Raw genomic sequence first — 22,138 nt, 5'->3', positions numbered from 1 at the left:
TGTTTTTATTTGCAGTAAAAGTAAAAATAAAACATAATCATAAATCCTAGCCTATCTGGCTGTGACTAGACATAAAGTTCCCTCTCTATGCATGAGAAGGACCTACTATCCAACTCACAAAACAGCAATACAATGCATCACTCACTTCAGGCAGTGCTACTGTCTATCTCTGCAAGTCGGCAGTTTGCTCCCCAGGCAATGAGACCATTCCTAACCAGGCTCGCAAGCTTTTACAAGACCCATGCAGGTCTGATTAGCCTTCTCTAAGGCTCTCAAGTTCCGAACTGGGCCTAATGCATGGAGCCGTCCCTCACTCTCCATCCATAACCCCAGGAACCCTTATCCAGGTTTTACAGAAGCTGAAATAGCTTCTGCCCAACCTTCTTCAAACACATTCCTGGGGTTTTAAACTCATAGAACAGGAACCTTACAATGCTGCAAAATAAGAATGCTTTCAGAAATAGAAGTGTTATTAGTTTACTGTTATCAATTAACAAAATGCAAAGTAAATGAACAGAAGATAAATAGAAATCAATTCAATATTTGGCATGACCACCCTTTGCCTTCAAATCAGCATCAATTCTTCTAGGTACACTAGGCACACAGTTTTTCAGTTTTTGAAGGAACTTGGCAGAAAGGTTGTTACAAAGATCTTAGAGAACTAACCACAGATCTTCTGAGGATGTAGGCTTTCTCAAATCCTTATGTCTCTTCATGTAATCCTAGACTCGATGATGTTGAGATCAGGGCTCTGTGGGGGGGCATTTCATCACTTCCAGGACTCCTTGTTCTTCTTTTCGCTGAAGATAATTCTTAATAACATTGGCTGTATGTGTGGGGTCATTGTCCTGCTGCAGAAGAAAATTTGGAGCAAATCAGATGGCTCCCTGATGGTACTGCAAGATGGATAAGTGCCTGCCTGTATTTCTCAGCATTGAGGACACCATTAAACTGCCTTATGTTATAGCCAAATATTTCAAATGTTCAGTCACCAGTCACCCCAGTTCCTATATTTCGTGCGTAGTTGAGTTGCTTGGCATTGTTTTCACATCGAAGATGTGGCTTTTTGGACGCAATTCTTCCGTGAAGTCCTACTTGTTTCTGCCAATTCTGAGCTGATGATTTCGACAGGAAGTAAGCATTATGTGTCTTTCATCTGAGACACTAAGTTTCCTTAGCCGACCACTGCGTCTATGGTATTCAACATTGCCCGTTTCTTTGTGCTTCTTCCACAACCTTACCTTTGTAGCAGAGTTTGGCTGTTCCTCATTCAGTTTTAGCCTACATATGAAAATGATGATTACTGTCACATGTTTGGTATGATTGGCTAATCATACACCTGACTATAATCCTACAAAATCCCTGACTTTGTGCAAGTGTACCTAGAAGAATCAATGCTGTTTTAAAGGAAAAGGGTGGTCACACCAAATATTGATTTGATTTAGATTTCTGTTCATTCACTTTACATTTCGTTAATTGATAAAAGTAAACGATTAACATTTGAAAGCATTCTTTGCAGCATTTTTTCCACACCTGCCTAAAACTTTTGCAGAGTACTGCACCTTTTTATTTATTCAAATTTAAGGCCCTGTTTTGGCAAGGGGCCATTTTTGATGAAGCAGCCTAAAACAACAAAGAATATAGTATTAAAACCAATATAATATTAACCTACTAAAACACTCATAAATAGAGTGTCCTTAAGTACATATGCTAGTGCATTGAGGTTTTTTTTTAATCTTTATTTGTGTGTTTATTGCCAAAACCTTTGATGGCTGCTCTTAAAATGCCCATCTTTAGGGACAGGTCCAAAAGGACACTGAATAGTAAAAATATTTTTAAAGATGATGAAATGGAAATAGGTGTTAATGAAGATGAGGATGATTTTTATAACCTCAATGGTATGGAAAAACTTTCAGCACGTGAATCAAAAAGTTGGTACGACATCATTACACTTGAAAAGTACTTGGAAGTAGGTAGAGTACCTAGGGGACTCTCACTTTTAAATGCTCCACATTTGGAACTACTAATGAAGAATTCATATCTAGTTGGAACAAAATATTAGAGGAAGGATCCCTTAAATTAGTGGCCTCCTAATCAATGAGAGAAAAAAAGAATTAACACACAATAATGAAGTAGAAATTGCTCAAAAAAGATTAGACACATTATAAATGATATCATAATAAGGAAACAGAGAAAATTCCTTAGAGACAAAAGGGACTATGAAAACAATAAAATTCAAAATTGGATTGAACCAAATGGTACACTTCAAGAAAGACAACATAGTAGATTGCAAGTAAGACACTATAGCGATTTCAATAGAGAGAGACCAAGGGATGATTATGAAAGCCATTATGACAATGATAGATGGCAGGAAGTAAGGTGGATCAATAGAAAAATAAACAGTAAGATATGTTCCTCATAAATATTAATATAAAAACTGGAACAAACCCCTTCTGACTAAGAATAGGTATGAACCCCTAAACACCCCCCCCCCCCCCCCCCTACCCTTCAAGGGGTAATTTTTTAGACTCAAGAAAGGAAACCGTTTCCTCGGACTCAAGAGAAGAATTACACTATATATTATACTGCAGGATACATTCCCCACGGTATAAAAAGGAGACTTCACAACGGTGAAGAGGAAAGAGGGGCAGTGGGAGGCTCGCCAATAACAAAAAAGCACAATTCAACCCACAAGAAGGGAACCGACAGGAGTCTTTAACATCTCAAGTAAACTATTATCCGAACCACATAGTAAGGTATTAGAGAAGAGGCTAAAATTTGATCCTGACTCACATATCAACAAGTTTTATTTATTTATTGATCTGAACAAGTTTGTCTGGAACTTAACCCTACAAAGGCATTTCTTGATAAACCCTATACAAAAAGAAGCTTATGAGCCTGTTAACAAACCAATAGTTTCACTTCCTTCAAAGTATTATCCTGTAGAGTCTAAAGGCAGTTATATAGACAGCTTTTATGATAAATGTAGAAAAAAAATTTAAATAGATAAGTGAAATAGCAACCTTAAACCATTGGAAAAACAAGCAATGAAACAGTTAAAAACAGATAACTCCTCAGTGATAAAACAAGCTGATAAAGGGGGGGGGGGGGGGGGGGCAGTTGTAGTTCAAAGTTGAGAACAGTATCTTACGGAGGCGTATAAAATTCTAAATGATTCTTCAACCTATGATGAGAAACTAACAGAAGATCCTACTTCAGAGTATTGGAGGGAATTTTCTCCAGTTATTGAATACAGCTAAATTAGATAAATTAATATGCGAGACTATATGAGAAACCCACACCTAGCAACATTCTATCATATACCAAAAGTTCACAAAGACAAAAACTGTTCCCCCGGTAGACCAATCATTTCAGGTACTGACTCGCTAACAGATAATTTGTCACATTTCATTGACCTCAAATTACAAAAATATGTGAAGACCATTAAATCATACCTAAGAGACTCCACTAGTGTACTAAAGAAATTAAAAGACCACAAATTAGGTCCAAGTTCCAAATGGGTAACAATTGACGTTCAAGCACTATACTCATCAACCCCTCATGAAATAGGTTTAAAAGTTGTCAAGAAAAAACTCCAACAAAATGAAAACTTAACAAGAAAAGAAAGGAATTTCCTCATCAACAGCATAAAATTTATATTAAATCATAACTATTTCAAATTTGAGGGAGAATTCTTTCTTCAATGCCATGTTACCGCAATGGGTACAAAATTTGCACCTGCGTAGCAAACAAACTAATCGGAGAGTGGGAAAATCAATTTATCTATAATTCTGATTTGGAACTAAATCACATAAAGTTCTTTAAGAGGTACATAGACAACTTAATTTTGGTCTGGATAGGGGATTTGAACAGCCTTAAGAGCTTTATTGAATACATTAATCATAATACTTATAATCTGAAATGTACCTGTAAAAGTGATGCAAGCAGCATAGATTACTTGGATTTAAAACTAGATGGTTTACCATCGGGAAGAATAGAAACCTCAGTGTACTTTAAGGAAACAGATGCCAACCGCTACATCCCAGCAGATAGCTGCCATCATCCAAGATGGAAACTCAATGTCCCATATGGACAATTTCATAGAATTAAGAGAAATTGTAGTATTATTTATTTATTTATTACCAGTTATTTATATAGTGCACACATATTCCGCAGCGCTTTACAGAGAATATTTGGCCATTCACATCAGTCCCTGCCCCAGTGGAGCTTGCAATCTATATTCCCTACCACATGTACACGAGCACACATTCATAGTTACTAGGTTTAATTTGTGTTGGGATCCAATTGACCTACCAGTATATTTTTGGATTGTGGGAGGAAACCGGAGAACCCGGAGCAAACTCATGCAAGTACAGGGAGAATATACAAACGCCGCACAGATAGAGTCATGGTGGAAATCGAACCCATGACCTCAGTGCTATGAGGCAGTAATGCTAACCATTACACCATCCGTAATGATGTCATTGTTGGGATCAATCAGAGACTTTAGCAAAGAGGTTTATTGAAAGAGGATATGACATTAAAAAAGTAGAAGAAGCAAGATCTAGAGCTTTCAATACCAACAGAACCAAACTTTTAAGTCCCAAACCTAAAATTAGAAGAGAAACTCATAACAACAGACCCTTTATGACACAATATAATAAAGAAAACAAACGAATCAAACAAGTTTTAGAAAAGAACTGGAGTATCTTACAAAAAGACCCCATACTAGGTCCATATTTCCCACATAAACCCATGAACACTTTTCGTAAAGCCTCTAACTTTAAAACTATTCTAGCCCCTAGCACATTAGGCCAATAGAGAAGATAACCACAATCCCTTTAGGAGGTTTTTTGCAACAATCAGGTTGTCATCCATGCACTACGTGCATATGCTGCAAGTTTATGGAAATAACTCAGATCATCCATGATAAAGAAAACAATAAACATTATAGGCTAAAAGGAATACATACGTGCAACTCATCATTTGTTATTTATAGAATCACCTGCGAATGCAGGTTGGCCTGCATAACTAAACGTACCGTGAAAATTCGTATACAGGAACACTTGAGGAACATTAAAAATAATATTAAAACCCATAGCCTGCCAAGACATTTTGCTGAGTTCCACAACTCTAGCACAAATGGTCTAAAATTTACAATACTTGAACACATCAAAGAAAGTGAAAAAGGGGGTAGCAGAGAACTTCAACTTTCCAAATAAGAGTCCGATTGGATATTCACACTCAATACACTTACCCCCCACGGGATCAACGAAGACATAGATATTGTGTCATACCTATAAGTAATATGCCTACATTATTTAAGACCACTCTTTAATATAGTGGTGTATCATGAAATGTTTTCTTTTATTAAGAAATGCTTTGTTAACCAATGTAAGATGCCGGTGGATTTAGAGACTGTGAGATTACAATTGAGATTACAATTTAAATATGAAGTTATGTAATAGAACACAACCTACTAAAGTAATCGTCACACTAATATGAATTGAAAATCTACTCATTTCAGTCCCTCCATTGCACTTATCTCACTGAAGAATTAACAGAATAATATAATTATGCACTTTTATGGAATGATAAAATTATTATGCACTTTAAATAATATTAATTCAGTTGATATGTTAAAATCACCATATATAAGATGACATGTTACCATGTTAAATCATCATATATATGATGACATGTCACATGTCACTATGTTAAGACTATCTTATTAATATGTGATGTCACTGTGCTAAAATCACCTCAAGTATATTGATATGTTAATATCACCATATACATACCAATACATAATGTATATATTTCTCACTTTACTATTTGCTATTAATATAATACAAAGGATTACTAATATGACATATACTTAAAATGATTTTGATAAATATAACTGTCACTCACCATGTCAAAAGCAATCATAAAACTGTTGTGATTTGTCACATATAATAATAGTGTTGGTAATTGGACTACCATGTAACACAAAGATAAAGCTATAGCTGTAAACAAATTCAGCAAACAATGAGCATGCGCTCCATGTTGCCATGGTGCTTAACTGCACCATGACAGCGATCACTACATTCACAATTAGGGATCCGTCTGCGTCATTGCGCTGGATGCACAAGCATCATGTGCGCGATACCATCGCATGGCTAAACAGAGGCCTACAATGCAAATGTTGCCATGGTGCTTGATTGCATCTTGACAACGATCACAATTCCGATTGGACCCTGTGCGTGTCATTGCCCTGGCTGCGACAGAGCCATGTGTGCAATGACGTCACGTGGCTGAAGCGAGGGCTGGAACGCAACCAGGAAGCAGGTAAACACCGCTCCTGGAACGCAAACAGGCTATTAAGCCCATTAACGGTGTTCTCTAGCACCACACAGACCACCAATGCATTTTTGGTTACCCCAGCTGAAGAGAAATAAATCCTTTTAATATATAAACACTAAATTAAAGATTAATAACATTTTAAATAACTAATTGAAAATCAACTGATACAGTAGGAAGTGATGCAATCCCCTTGAGGGATAACTAGACCGCCCAGGAAAGCAGTGAATCACTTTCACTTGGACTTCAGACTGCACAGATTTGGGAATACAAATAGCCAACAGTAAGTACTCTGATGATAATATCTTATTGGATTAAGAAAATCATCTAAATTTTATATAACAACAACAACAACAACAACAATAATTTAATTCAAATAGGTACAGCCTTATGCCTTTAGAAGCATCAGAAACTGATTGTCACTAACGAGCATTTTTCCATCAGTAAGTGACACCTTTTTGGTTATTGGTCTTAAGCATGTTGAAAAACTTATTAGATAATTATAAATCTACCAATACTGTTTAGACATAGGAGTCTAGGTGACCACAAAATCGATGCTGTTAAAGTCACGACTTGAAAGACACATTAAGGAACAGTTAACTTTCTAGTAAGTACTGATTACCATTGGTCCATGGTCTATTGTCTATAATTTCTTTGTTAGTAATTTATATTATTATTTAAATAGGCACAGTCACGCGCTATTTAGAAACATCCAGTCCAATTACAGAGTGTAACTAGTAAGCACTCTCCAATCAGTAAGTGACTATGCCTGTCTATCAATCTTAAATATAAAACAATGTAACAATAGATGGTGAACTCATAAATCTTAATGTTGTTTAGATACAAAAGTCTGGGTGACCAAAAACTGATCCTTTAGAGTAATATGATCGGAAGAATGTACTGTATTAAGAAACATTTTATTGTCATTTAGTGAGTACCCTATACCATTGCTTTAATTATTATAATTGTACTTCAAAAACCTAATACTAATATTATTTAGCAGGCTAAACCTGTAATCATTTAATCTATACTACTGTCCAAATATGAGAAGCTCGGTTAAGGATCATCAGTGAGTACTCCCTATTGGGTTTCTTTTCTTCATTAAATTATCACTGATAATTAATTTTAAAAATCAACCATTCAGAGTCTCTCAATTAACTATCATCAATTGACCATCATGGTCAATCACTTGTAACCATTGCTGTTATACAATGTAAAAATAATAACTGTTAACAGCAACAATCTTGTTTTTGATGTTTTACAATGTATGAAAACGCGTTGAGTGAAAACTTTTGTTTGCTGTATAAACTAATCTAATTGGCTAAGAACTACTGTAGTTGTATGCTGATACCAACTAAAGAAAAATCGTACTGACAATATATTCAAATTGTTTTAATATGTTTTATTGATATTAAATTGTGTACAACATTTACATATGTTTAGGAGTCACCAAATTTCTGCCATTATTGAGAATACCCACACATTGCACAATATGAGGAACTTGTGGACAATAGCTTTAGTCAACACTGACCAATCAGTTAACTGAAGCCAGGGATTTCTGGACGATTCTTTTATCAGTGTTTGGCCAAAATGATCATGTCTACACACTATGCAATAAACCAGGCCAATCACCCAGCTGTGTGACTTCCAGAGGCAATGGAGACATCTGCCTCCGGGCTCCAAGCCCTGAAGGGGTATCTGCATTTACAGCAACACCTGTGTGGTTGTGACTGCTGTTCTTCCAACAGGGCTCAATGGCACACCTGCTACTGCAGAATTAATGGGCTCTGTCCCAGGAGCCCTGCTAACACCTACAATAGGGGACAAGATGGCTCCCACCTGGTACTGCTCAGCGTGCACTGCAGCAAGTGATGGTGCACCCCTGCCACTGCTGCTGGGCTGTGAGCTGGGATATATAATATTGCAGTGATCCAGATTTTATTTGCCCCACAATATACTGATCTGTGGCTCCTTTTGGAGCCTGGCAAAACCGAACACCACTGCAAGGGTTTCCTCTCCTTCCCCAGCGGCCTAAGTGTCAAATGCTCATGCGTGGCCATGGCGGGAAACAATCAAAGGCTTTTTGGCTTACAGGTCCCCCATTATCGTGTAGAGGGTAATGCAATCTTTGAGGAAATGAGAGATCTGTAACCATTAATATAGTTATACCTCATTTCCCACATCAACAGAACCTGTTGAATATGTACTTTTTATCCCCATGTCCCTCTATATAACGATCTACATTCAGTTTGTGTTTGTTCATTCCCCATAGCTTGTCCCTGCTCATCCCCATACTGTGTTTTAACCAGTCTTAATATTAGTAATATATGACATTGTGTTATGTTTTCTGTTATAATGTATGTAGGATATTCCTGTTAGTATTAAAGCCTCCTATTGTTTACTTAAGACAAAGGAACAAGTCTGTACACCAATTATTAGATCAGGTCAGGTAGACCAGACTATTGTATAACAGAAGCAATCTTTGTTTACTTAACCCACAGGGGACACTCAAAGGTTGAGTGATTTAAGGTGCCATTGTCCATTCTGTTTACTCCCTATTGTCTAACAGTGAGCTATTCCAGACAGCCAGGAGTCGGACCCATCAGGGTGTCACCTGAAGGATGACACTAGGGGAAGTAGTGGGGGCTGAATATTGTAAAGACCCCACCAATCTGGACCTTTTGTAACTCCCCTAGGCAGGACAGTCCCACAGTGGGATTAGGAGGGTAATAAAAGAGGGCTACTCTGAGAGCTGGGAAGATGAGTCACTGACCCTAGGCTAAGAGGTGATACTCTGCCATGGATTCATTGTGGGAACTTTCGTGTTATATTGTATCACTAAAGAGTGCTGTGCTGTTTGTCACCCATTCTGTTCAATAAACCACCATTGGTTTTCAGCTACTACCATGCCCAATTGATCTGTGGACCCTGTATCTTCACAGTTAGTGGCAAGCAGTGTGGTCACTCAAGTTGCAAGCATAGAAGAAAGATTGGAAGCCAGAATCATAGCAGAATAGAGACAGCTGCACAAACAGAATGCCTGCTGAAGAGGCCGTGGAACTGGCTGGAGTAGAGGTTGCCTGCATGCTCAGCAGTGCCAGGAGAAGCCTGAGCACCACATTATCAGGTGCCTGGCTGTGAAACAAGCAGATTGCCGGTGGATATCAGCCCCACGGCAAAGATGGCATTACATAAGTGGAGAGGGCACCACAAAGATCCCATGAAAGTGGAAATAGTGGATAGAGGAACCCCATTATGCCTCCAGCATCCTGAATGGTTCTGGGCATATGAGCTGGACTGGATCCCATACCCTTAGGCATCTTTTGAGGCCACTTGGGAAGATATCCAAATTGAATGGTGGGTAAATAACAGGAGCAGATGGTAAAGCTAACCAATGCGTTCCTTGGATGCCCAAGGTAGGCTACAGCTCAAGATGTGGACCAATGGCCATCCTTAAAGTCAGCAGAAATGTGATTGGCCCAAAATGTGAATGAACAGATGGTTGCGACAAAACAGTGAGGGCAGAGATCATCCATAAATCAAGACAACCAGCACCTGTATTCTTTTTTCCCATAGCTGATCTTCCAGACGAGGAACTGGGTAGTTATTGCCAGTATGCAGTGGAGGACACTGCCCTCCAGGTAGATGCTAGGAATCACTGTCTGCAACCCCTTCTCTCCTCCCTTGGAGAAAGTCACACTCATACACTCATTGAATGACCTACCTTTGCTGCCTGTCTTGCAGGTCATGTTTACTTGCTGCACTTGTGTCATGGAGCTGATGCATAGATGTTGCCATGTTGGATTTTGCCAGCTGACTGCATCTCCTCTAGTCAGAGTGCTCTTTGCCTCAGATGACTAAAACCTGCGCTGCAGCATTACAGTTATGTTCCCATCTGGTTTACTCAGTATCCAGTTCATACCTACTCAGAAGCACTATAAACTCTAACAGTTCAAGTCCAGACTCCAGCAACTCCAGTACTCAGCAAATCTAATTTCTATCCAGTGCCCAGCATTAAGCATTGCCAGTTCCAGCCTAGTTTCTTGCACAGCCAATTCTGGTCTGACATCGAGCATTGCCAGTTCTAGTCTGGCTTCTGATACAGCTGATCCCACACAACCCAGCATCCAGACATAATCCGGTTACAGACATTATTCTGGTTAAACACATTCTGGTTCCAGCTGTCATGTATTTCCAGCCATCATCCCATTCAAGCTCATTCCAGATCCAGCCGTCATCCAGTTTCAGTTTGGTCTCCAGTGTGTACCAGCTCCCGTACTAGGAAACCCAGACAGACGGCTAAGACCTGCGTGCTGGGTGCAGTGAAGCCCACACCTCTATACCTCTGCACTGAGTTAGTCAATTCCTAGTATGAGTAAAATCCATCTATCCATCTGAGACCAGCCTGAGCTGTGTTACAACTGCCCATTTGCGAGCTAGGAGGACAAGGAATTGGCAAGTGAATGCCAGGTCACAGAAGATATATTTGAAATCCCAGATCAAAGATGTTACAATGACCAATGTGAGTATGGGTTCTACAGCTGGGTGGATGTCAGGAAACACCACCTGCAATTGCTTTTTACAGCTGAGAGAAAAGTAGCCACATAGCCTTTCACAAAGCTACAGTCCATGAGTTTCACTTATGCTGATTTTGAGTATATGGAAGTCATCGCAGAGTGCCAGAGAGACATCGGGGAAGAAGTCACCACGATCACCCTATCAGCACTCGAGCAACAGAACCTCCAGGTGAGCACCAACCAGACCTGGCTACTGAGCCATTCACAGTGTTGTGTTTGGGGAATGGGGAAGTGGCTTTCGAGGGAGAAGACTCACACAGGGATCAGTCAGTCCTGATGGCTTCTCCGCAGCTGTAACAACACCGGGATTGGCAGGGTATGTCTAAGTGGTTGAGGTATCACATGCGTTGGATGGCTATGTGACAGACCTATCTCCTGAAATGTTGTTCCCCGTACCTTGTCTCGTAGTACCATGCTTAGAGAGGTAGGATAGACTGATATGAATCAGACATGAGTTGGTAATTCCAACAGGAAGTCTTTTTATTAATCTGCAATGAATTTTGGATTTGGAATTATTGATTAAAGTACATTACTTTGGTTGTAAATCACAAAAAGAATACTTTGGCATACAAAAAGAATAGGAACATGCAATTCACTATAGGTCACACCACAATAGATCATCCAATATGCAAAAGACATGTAATTTGAATCACAGAAGAAGAGTAATTGGAATCTGGCTAAAGAACAATTGGAATCACAAACTAACATAAATTTATTGGAATCGTGAAATAATATCAGACACTGTGCATTCCATTCTATAATCTGATGGCAAGAAAAATAATAATAGCAGTATAATCAGTAATCCTAAATAATAACTTTCTACTGCTCCCTAGCCAAGGTCACACATGTCTTCACGAGCAAGTACTGTTGGTGCTCTAGTTGAAGTCTACTGCGCCTATAGCGTATCAATGGGGAAATGGGACACACATCTTGGGGGAATCCTGGGTTAGGAAAAATAGGATTTTAATTACCTTTTCTCGTAGTCCGTAGAGGATACTGGGTCCATTTAGTACCATGGGGTATAGACAGGTCCACTTTAAGAATTTGATAGTGAGGGCTGGCTCCTCCCTCTATGCCCTCCTACCAGACTCCGTCTAGGAAACTGTGCCCAAGGAGACTGACATACTTTGAGAGAAGGATATAAAGGATAGTGGTGAGATTCCGAACCAGCACACACAACAAGAGGAAAGCCAAGCTAACCAAACTTGAAACAGGAACAGAAACGGCTGAATCAACATTATTTAACCAAGTAACACTGCAGGAAGAATGAAGCATTGGGCAGGCGCCCAGTATACTCTACAGGCTATGAGAAAAGGATTTACCAATAGGTAATTAAAATCCTATTTTCTCTTAAGTCCTAGAGGATACTGGGGTCCATTTAGTACCATGGGTATGTACCAAAGCTCCCAAACCGAGTGGGAGAGTACTGTTCCTGCAGAACTGATTGACCAAACTGAAGGTCCTCAGAGGCCAAAGTATCGAACTTGTAGAACTTATCAAACGTGTTCGAACCTGACCAAGTAGCTGCTCGACAGAACCGTAAAGCCGAGACACCCCGGGCAGCCACCCGGGAAGAACCCACCAACCTAGTAGAGTGGGCCTGTACAGATTTTGGACATGAGAAACTTGCCGTGGAATAAGCATGATGGATAGTAAGTTTGATCCAGCGTGCAATAGTCTGCTTAGAAGCAGGACACCCAATCTTATTGGGATCATAAAGAACAAACAGCGAGTCCGTCTTTCTGTGACAAGCTGTTTTTTCACATACACCTTCAAAGCCCTCACAACATCCAAGGACTTTGAAGTAGCAGAGGTGTCGGTGACAACCGGAACCACAGTAGGTTGGTTGACGTGAAACGCAGACACCACTTTAGGAAGAAATAGCTGACAAGTTCTGAGTTCAGCTCTGTCCTCATGGAAAATTAAATAGGGGCTTTTGTGAGACAAAGCTCCCAGCTCCGACACTTGCTGAAGCCAAGGCCAACAGTGTTCTTCCACATAAGATATTTTACGTCCACCTCCTGTAACAGCTCAAATCAGTCCGATTGGAGGAAATGCAGCACCACATCGATATCCCAAGGTGCCGTGGGAAGCACGAAGGGAGGTTGGATGTGTAGAACACCTTTCAAGAATGTCTGGACCTCATGGAGGGAAGACAACTGTTTCTGAAAGAAAATGGACAAGGCCAAAATCTGGACTTTTATGGAGCCCAGACATAGGCCCACATCCACTCCAGCTTGTAGAAAAAGCAGGAAACGTCCCAGATGGAATTCCACCGCAGAAAATATTCTGCTCTCACAGCAAGAGACGTATTTATTCCAAATACGATGGTAATGCTTAGACGTTACCCCTTTCCTGGCTTGGATCATAGTCGGGATAACCTTGTTAGGGATCCCTCTCCTGGCTAGAATCAGCCGTTCAACTTCCATGCCATCAAACGTAGCCCTACCGTCCTGATAGACGAACGGGCCCTGTTGCAGAATAGCCACGCGAAGAGGTAGAGGCCACGGATCTTCGAGGAGCATCTCCAGAGGGTCCGAGTACCAGGCCCTTCTTGGCCAGTCCGGAGCAATTAGAATTGCTTGAACCTTTTCCCCTTTTTATTCTTTTAGAATTCTTGGGATCAGAGGAAGTGGAGAAAACACGTACACCATCTGATAGACCCATGGAGTCGTCAGGGCGTCTACCACCACCGCCTGTGAGTCTCTCGACCTGGAACAATACTGCTTGAGCTTCTTGTTGAGACGAGAGGCCATCATGTTGATCTGTGGATATCCCCATCGACTTGTTAAGCACCTGAACACTTCTGGGTGCAGGTCGTGTCTGCTGAGGAAGTCTGCTTCCCAGTTGTCTACTCCCGGAATGAAGACCGCTGACAATGCCATAGCATTTCTCTCTGCCCAGAGGAGAATTCTTGACACCTCTGACATTGCTGCTCTGATTTTCATTCTGCCCTGTCAGTTTATGTACGTTACTGCCGTCACATCGTCCGACTTGACCTGAATGGCCCGGTCTTGAAGAAGATGTGAGGCCTGCAGAAGGGCGTTGTATATGGCCCTGAGTTCTAGAATGTTGATTGGAAGGACGACTTCCTGACTTGACCATCTTCCTTGAAACTGCACCCCCTGAGTGACTGCTCCCAAACCTCTGAAGCTTGTCTGTGGTTAGCAGAATCCAGTTCTGAATCCTGAACCTCCGACCTCGATGAGGTGAGAAATCTGTAGCCACTACAGAAGGGAGATCCTGGCTTTTGGCGACAGACGGATCCTCTAGTGCATGTGAAGATGCGATCCGGACCATTTGTCCAACAGATCGAGCTGGAAGGGTCTTGCGTGAAACCTTCCGTATTGAAGAGCCTCGTAAGAGGCCACCATCTTCCCCAGAAGGCGAATGCACCGATATCTGGGTTGGCTTCAGGACATCCCAAACCATCGACTGGATTACTAATGCCTTTTCCAACAGAAGGAACACTTTCTGCAAATCTGTATCTAGTATCATTCCCAGGAATTGAAGCCTCCGAGTTGGCTCCAGGTGAGACTTCGGAAGGTTCAGAATCCATCCATGATCTGGAGAAGTTTGGTTGAGAAAGCAATGCTGTCCAGCAACCTTTCCCTGGACGGTGCTTTTATCAGGAGATCGGAATTATGTTCACTCCCTGTTTGCGGAGTAGAAACATCATCTCTGCCATCACCTTGGTGAACACCCCCGGTGCCGTGGAGAGACCAAATGGCAGGGCCTGGAACTGGTATTGACAGTCCTGCAGTGCAAACCATAGATAAGCCTGATGAGGCGGCCAGATCGGAATATGAAGGTATGCATCCTTGATATCCAGAGACATTAGGAATTCCCTCTCCTCCAGACCGGAGATCACCGCTCTCAGAGACTCCATCTTGAATTTGAACACTCGTAAGTACGGGTTCAGTGACTTTAGGTTCAAAATCGGTCTTACCGAAACGTCCGGTTTCGGCACTACAAACAAGTTGGAATAGTACCCCTTGTTTAACTGATGAGGTGGAACTGGAACAATGACGTGAGTCTGTACCAGTTTTTGGATGGCATGTTGTAAAGTTATAGTTGCCTCTTGTGAAACTGGCAAGCCCGATTTGAAAAATCTGTGAGGTGGGAGCTCTTGGAACTCCTGTCTGTAGCCCTTGGAAATAAGATTTATGACCCAGGGATCCTGGCACGAATTTTACCAGATCTGAGTGAAGAATTGTAGGCGTGCTCGCACCTGACAGCCTTCCAAGCGTTGCGGCCCACCGTCATGCTGAAGTCTTTTCCTAAGCACCTGCTGTTGCTGGTTTGTGGTTTACCTCTTGCGCCGCTGGAGGACCTCTGGATTTGCCCTTGAGCTTGGCCATCCGAAAGGACTGTCACTTAGAAGCTGAATAAGTCTTCTTGGTTGGGAGGGCTATGGAAGGAAGATACGTAGACTTACCAGCAGTAGCTGTGGAGATCCATTTGTCTAATTCATCTCCGAACAAGGCCTCACCTGAGAATGGTAGGCCTTCCACACCTTTCCTGGAATCCATGTCAGCAGTCTACTGGCATAGCCACAAGCCCCTGCGTGCCGACACTGCCATAGCGGTGGTGCGTTCGTTAAGCACTCCTATTTCCTTTATGGCTTCCACCATAACGTTTGCAGAGTCCTGTATATGCTGCAGGAGTAAGACAACATCCCCCCTAGATAAGGAATCTAACCCCTCAATTAGGTTACCTGACCATTTAGCAATGGCTTTAGTGATCCACGCACGTGCAATCATGGGTCTTTGGTCCACCCCAGCAGCTGTGTACAATGATTTGAGTGTAGTCTCAATTTTATGATCAGCCGTGTCTTTCAGGGAGGCTGCACCAGGAACAGGCAATACAATTTTACGTGACAGCCTAGAGACTGATGCGTCCACTATCGATGGATTTTCCCATTTTTTCCTATCCTCCAGAGGAAAAGGAAAAGATGAGAGCAACCTTTTAGGGATCTGAAACTTCTTATCAAGATTAGCCCATGATTCTTCAAACAGGGTATTCAATTCCTTTGACGCAGGAAAAGTGACTGAGGACTTCTTTTTTACATTAAAATAAGATTCCTCACTCTCTTCTGACACCTTATCGGGAATATGCAGAACATCTCTGATAGCCTCTATAACAGCCTCTATTCCCTGTGACAGAGCTGCGTCCCCCCTACTTCTGAGTCCACCTCTCCCTCCTCCATGTCTGACCTGTAAGCATCAGAGTCAGACTGCAGGATATGGGCCAGAGATCGCTTTTCCGGAAAAATGGGAGGGGACTCAGACGCTGTTTTGGGGACTAAGTCTCTGTTCATAAACTCATCCACAGTTTGTTTTAAGTATTGCATCTATTTCTCATTGCGGGACAATTTTGTAGACAATTTGAGATCATTTCCTTAAGAGCATTAACCCATTCCGGTTCAGCCCCGCTAGCCTGTGAACCCTGAGTACCCAGTAGTGAGCCCCCCCGGTGAAGAGGAACACTCTGCGGTACAAGACACGCACTCTCTGCCTGACATAATGTAATGTGACAGCACACACACACACACACACACACACACACACACACACACACACACACACACACACGAAAGGTTAAGCACAATTAACCCACAAAGAGCCAGCCCTGCAGGGAGACACAGAGTTGTTTGGAGCCAGCCACCACCCCACCATTATCGCTAATGCCAAGCTTAGCCAGGTCGCAGACCAAGTACCCTGATAGGGGACTTAGTACACCAATAATCTCTTTCCACCTGCTATGACCCCCTGGTACAGCTGAGGTAATCTGGAGTCACACTAGAGGAGCTGCGCGTCCCTGTCCTGTCAGTGTCTATGTCTACTGCAGATTGAAAATGGCGCTGGTGAGCTGCTGGATCCTCTCATAGTGAAGCCCCGCCCCTTCAGTGATGCACAGTCTTCCCGCCTTTTTTATACTGGCTAAGGAATCTGGTGCTTAAAATGGAGAAAAACATTTTAAGGCTGTTGTGCCAGTATGGGTACTGTGTACATTGTATGGGGACACAGTCGTGTACTGTGTCCGGAGACACATTCCGCCCCGTGTAGAAGCTATGCGTCTCTGTACCCTCATTCCGCCATAATGGCCGAGGGGCTCAGTACTCACCACTCTTCATTCTTCTGGCTCTGTTAGGGGTGGTGGCGTGCTGTGGGACTTTACGCTCGCCGTGGTGGGCTTGTGAATAGGTCCCTTCCGGAGCGCAGTGTCCTGTCAGCAGGGAACGGAACCATTAACCCTTCAAGAGGTTGGGCCCCCCCCCCCCCCCCTCCTTAAGTCCCACGAATCAGGCAGGCTGGTGCCAACCAGTCCTGCCTGAAAATAACAAACAGATAAAATAAATGCAGAAACTCTTCAGGAGCTTCCATAAGGGTGACCGGCTCCTCCGGGCACATTTTCTTAACTGAGTCTGGTAGGAGAGGGTAGAGGGAGGAGCCAGCCCACACTATCAAATTCTTAAAGTGCCCATGGCTCCTAGTGGACCGTCTATACCCCATGGTACTAAATGGACCCCAGTATCCTCTAGAATGTAAGAGAAATTTCAATGATGCTTAGTCTTTTATTTAAAGAGGCTGTAGCTGCCTCCTTCCAACGACAACTCACTAACTACAGATAGAGCCACGCTAGTCATGGCTCCGTCTGTGCCTGGGCGCGCCTGCCCGTGCGTGACTAACGTCAAGAGCGTCTCCATCCAGGCAGGCGCGCGTGCTCATGACGAGACGCACCCCATGCACTAGAATGGGAGAGCATCTCCGTCCGGGGCGCGCGTGCGCCCGTGATGGAGACACTGATGGAAACGCACCCCATTCAGCGTTTCTGTGCACTCCCGGCGGGGCTATGCAGACAGATCGCCTACTCACACTGGGAGTGCACGCCTGCGATGGAGCCGCACAAGTGCGGCTCCATCTGTGTGAGGGACTCTTGGATAGAACAAACTCTCTCCGTAGTAGGGCTTGATCTGTATTTGCACATGTAACTCGGGGGGTAATTCAGAGTTGATCGGAGATGTGCTAAATTTAGCATATCTATGATCACTTTCACAGACATGTAGGGGGACGCCCAGCAGAGGGCTAGTCCGCCCCGCATGTGTGGCTCTGCCCCGCCGCACAGGTACAAAAACATCGCTGATGAGTAGCTGGCAAAGAGCTTCTCACCGCATCCTGGGTCGCAGCGGCTGCATGTGACGTCACACAGTCCCCGCGGCCCGCCCCCCCAACGGTCCGCACACGCCTCCGTTGTTCAGACCGCGCCCACCAACAGCATTCTAATGCCATTGGCATGCCCCCTCTGCCCCACGACCGCCTCTGCCTGTCAATCAGGCAGAGGCGATTGCAGCCCAGAGATGCTGATAGCATCTCACTGGGCTCCCGTGCGCACTCCACAAAAAGATTCAGGACTATGATCGCTGCCGCTGCAGCGTTCCAGTCTGAATTACCCCCTCAGTCTTAAGCACAAATATATCTTTTGAGTTCACATTAAATTCAGTCTTTAAGCACAAAAATCTCATTTGGGTTCAGGGGGACATGTACTAAGCAGTGGTAAAAGTAGAGAAGTGAGCCAGTGGAGAAGCTGCCCATGGCAACCAATCAGCACTGACGTAACATTTATAATTTGCATACTATAAAAGTATACAGAGCAGCTAATTGGTTGCCATGAGCACTTCTCCACTGCCTCACTTCTCCACTTTTATCACTACTTAGTACATGTCCCCCTCAGTCTTTAAGCACCCCTTGTGCAGGCTTTAACTTGCAAAATATGACACAGCCTACTGTGCCCTTTAAATACTGCTCAGTCTGTTCCAAGGTGGCGGAGGCTGAAGGGTACACTGGACTGTGGCTGGGCTGCCATTTTCTTTCTGTACAGTACTCACTCAGACACAGGGAACTGAGGTATATGCTGGCTGTACCTGCTGGATGTGGCTCCTCGCTGTCTCAAGATGGCTGGAGCATCCGCACCTTTCACCCGGCCTGGCGGCATCTGGTCCCCACCTACGGTATCTCAATGCCCGCTCTCCGGCACTTGGCTTCCCTGCAGCAACCTGCTGCTCTCAGTCAGCAGCGCTGCACTCACCGCCCAGCGTCCTACAGCCGTCTCTTGGACTCAGCTACCACTCTGCTTCGCGTTCCCCTGTCTTCCAGCACCTCCTCCCTTCAACAACAGTGTTCCACCTTCTTCTTCAAAACAACCTTTGCTTCTCCCATCTGTCCTTGTCCAATCAGCTCTCCTTCCTGAAACCACGTGACCGGACCATGGGCTACACTTAACTCATCGTGTACCAGCACTTACCTGCTGCTGCGGAGCTGCGAGTAATACTTTCTTAAAGGGGCACAAACACCATTTTTCCAGGATGCCACACAGCCACATGGTGGATTACCTGAAGGAACAGTGGAAGTGGCTTTTGAGGGGGATGAGCTGAGCTCAGATAACACTACTTCCCTGCAGCCCAAGTTCAATTTGTCTTTGGCACTAGGGCAAGAGCCTCAACATGTTACTGCCATTGGGCAGATTTTGGGTATGTAATCTGGGGAGGTGAAAGGAAAGGCGCACATTGTATCAGGAGCAATGCCTGAGCGTCAGCATGTGCCCATCCTTATGCAACTAACAAATTTATGTTTGGGACAGATGTAGAAAATATACACTCCTGTAGTGCCAAAGGCAAGGGATGTAATGTACCAGCAGAAAGGAAAATGCTCCCAGCCAGCAACCCACTATTTCCTTGTTATCAGGTGGGAGCCCACAGAATTAGTGTGAGAAGCGCCAACATTTACAAATGTGATTTGGGCCCAAAGTTATTTGCTACCAGGGACATGTAATTAGGAATCTAGCGGAGAAGTTGAAAAATTGTGGACTGCTAATCTTAATTTCCACAGACCCAACAGACCATGCACTGGACTCTTTAGGCAGCATGGACCACAGCCCTTTTGACCCAGGTGGGGTTACAGCACCAGTTAATTTGTACTGCCTGGACACAGGGCTAATAAGGGGGGTGCTTTGGATATAGGAACCATTGATATGGGGAAAGGCCTACTGTGTTGTCCCAGCAGCCTGGCTTGGACATTGAGGGCTGTACCCACACCTTGCCTGGACATTGTGTCTAAACTGTGGGAGGAATGTGAGGAAATGAGAGGTCTGTGATAATTAATATAGTTATACTTAAATTTCCCACGTCAACAGAACCTGTTGAATATATACTTTTTATCCCCATGTCCCCCTATATAACTATCTACATTCAGTTAGTGTGTTTGTTCATGCATTCCCCATAGTAGCCCCTGCTCACCCCCATCCTGTGTTTGAATCAGCCTTAATATTAGTAATATATGAGATTAGAATTAAAGCTTCCTATTATTTACTTACAGTATGACAAAGGAACAAATCCGTACACCAGTAATTAGATTATCAGGTCAGGTAGACAAGACTATTGTGTAACAGAAGCAATTTATTTAACTCACAGGGGACACTCAAAGATTGCAAAACAGTGAGCTTTTTCAGGCTGCCAGGAGTCGGATCCAGCATTGTGTCACCTGAGAGAATACACTTGGGGGGGTAGTGGGGCTGGATGTTGTAAAGACCCCACCAATCTGAACCTTTTGTAACTCTCCTGAGCAGGGTGGTCCCACAGAGGGATTAGGTTGGTGATAAAGGATGGCTACTCTGAGAGTTGGAGAGATAAATCACTGACCCTAGGCTAAGAGGTGATACTCTGCCAGGGATTCACGGTGGGAACTGTCGTGTTGAATTGTATCACTGAAGAGTGCTGTGCTGTTTTATCACCCATTCTGTTCAATAAACCACCATTAGTTTACATCTACTGCCGTGTACAAGTGATTTTCGGACCCTGGGGGTAATTCCAAGTTGATCGCAGCAGGAATTATTTTAACAGTTGGGCAAAACCATGTGCACTGCAGGGGAGGCAGATATAACATGTGCAGAGAGAATTAGATTTGGGTGTGGTGTGTTCAATCTGCAATCTAATTTGCAGTGTAAAAATAAAGCAGCCAGTATTTACCCTGCACAGAAATAAAATAACCCACCCAAATCTAACTCTCTCTGCACATGTTATATCTGCCTCCCTTGCAGTGCACATTGTTTTGCCCAACTGCTAAAAAATTTCCTGCTACGATCAACTTGGAATTACCCCCCCTGTTTCTTCACACAATCTCAAGATGATTTTCATAATTTAGTAAATTACGTTAAGCCTCTGTTCCAAACTCCATTTAGTGGAATATGATGGCAGAAGTAAGGGCTCAAAATAGGATATAACAGCAAAAATCAATGATTTATCTGGGGTAAACCTCTTCTTGAACGAAAGAGAAGGTAAGAAATTTCATAAATAGACTTTAAAATGTTTGCTTTTTCCAATATTGTGATTACTGTATGCTGGGGGTCATTCCGAGTTGTTCGCTCGCAAGCTGCTTTTAGCAGCTTTGCACACGCTAAGCCGCTGCCTACTGGGAGTGAATCTTAGCATATTAAAATTGCGAATGAAAGATTAGCAGAATTGCGAATAGACACTTCTTAGCAGTTTCTGAGTAGCTCCAGACTTACTCGGCATCTGCGATCAGTTCAGTGCTTGTCGTTCCTGGTTTGACGTCACAAACACACCCAGCGTTCGCCCAGACACTCCTCCGTTTCTCCAGCCACTCCCGCGTTTTTCCCAGAAACGGTAGCGTTTTTTCACACACTCCCATAAAACGGCCTGTTTCCGCCCAGAAACACCCACTTCCTGTCAATCACATTACGATCACCAGAACGAAGAAAAAACCTCGTAATGCCGTGAGTAAAATTCCTAACTGCATAGTAAATTTACTTGGCGCAGTCGCACTGCGGACATTGCGCATGCACATTAGCGACTATTCGCTCCGTTGCGACAAAAAAATAACGAGCGAACAACTCGGAATGACCCCCGCTATGCTTTGCAAATACTACAAGCAAAGTGCTTACTTCACTGGCACAGCAAAACAATTTCTGAACTGATTAGAGAAGGGAAATACATATAATCCAGGTGCATTGTGATATTGGTGGTGAAACTTTTGCTGGAATCACTTTAATTAAACCTGTGACTTGTTTTGTTCAACATGGCCTGTACCATCTTATATTCTTGTTTTATACCATATACGTTTCAATTGCCCTAAAACACCACATATTTTCATTGATTAAATATGTTTTTGGTCACTAAATAATATGCAATATTAATTACAAGG

The 22,138-nt window shown here is 43.1% G+C and overlaps 1 protein-coding gene across 3 annotated transcripts in view; it reads right to left on the bottom strand.

Moving 5' to 3' along the window:
- The window catches only part of MMP11 (matrix metallopeptidase 11), a 134,025-nt gene that overhangs the window by 64,271 nt on the left and 47,616 nt on the right, over window positions 1-22,138 (bottom strand). The window lies entirely within an intron of this gene.

The sequence above is a fragment of the Pseudophryne corroboree genome, chromosome 1 (genome assembly GCF_028390025.1).
Source record: "Pseudophryne corroboree isolate aPseCor3 chromosome 1, aPseCor3.hap2, whole genome shotgun sequence".
In the NCBI taxonomy this organism is placed as follows: Eukaryota; Metazoa; Chordata; class Amphibia; order Anura; family Myobatrachidae; genus Pseudophryne; species Pseudophryne corroboree.
This window is presented reverse-complemented; position numbering and strand designations above follow the sequence as displayed.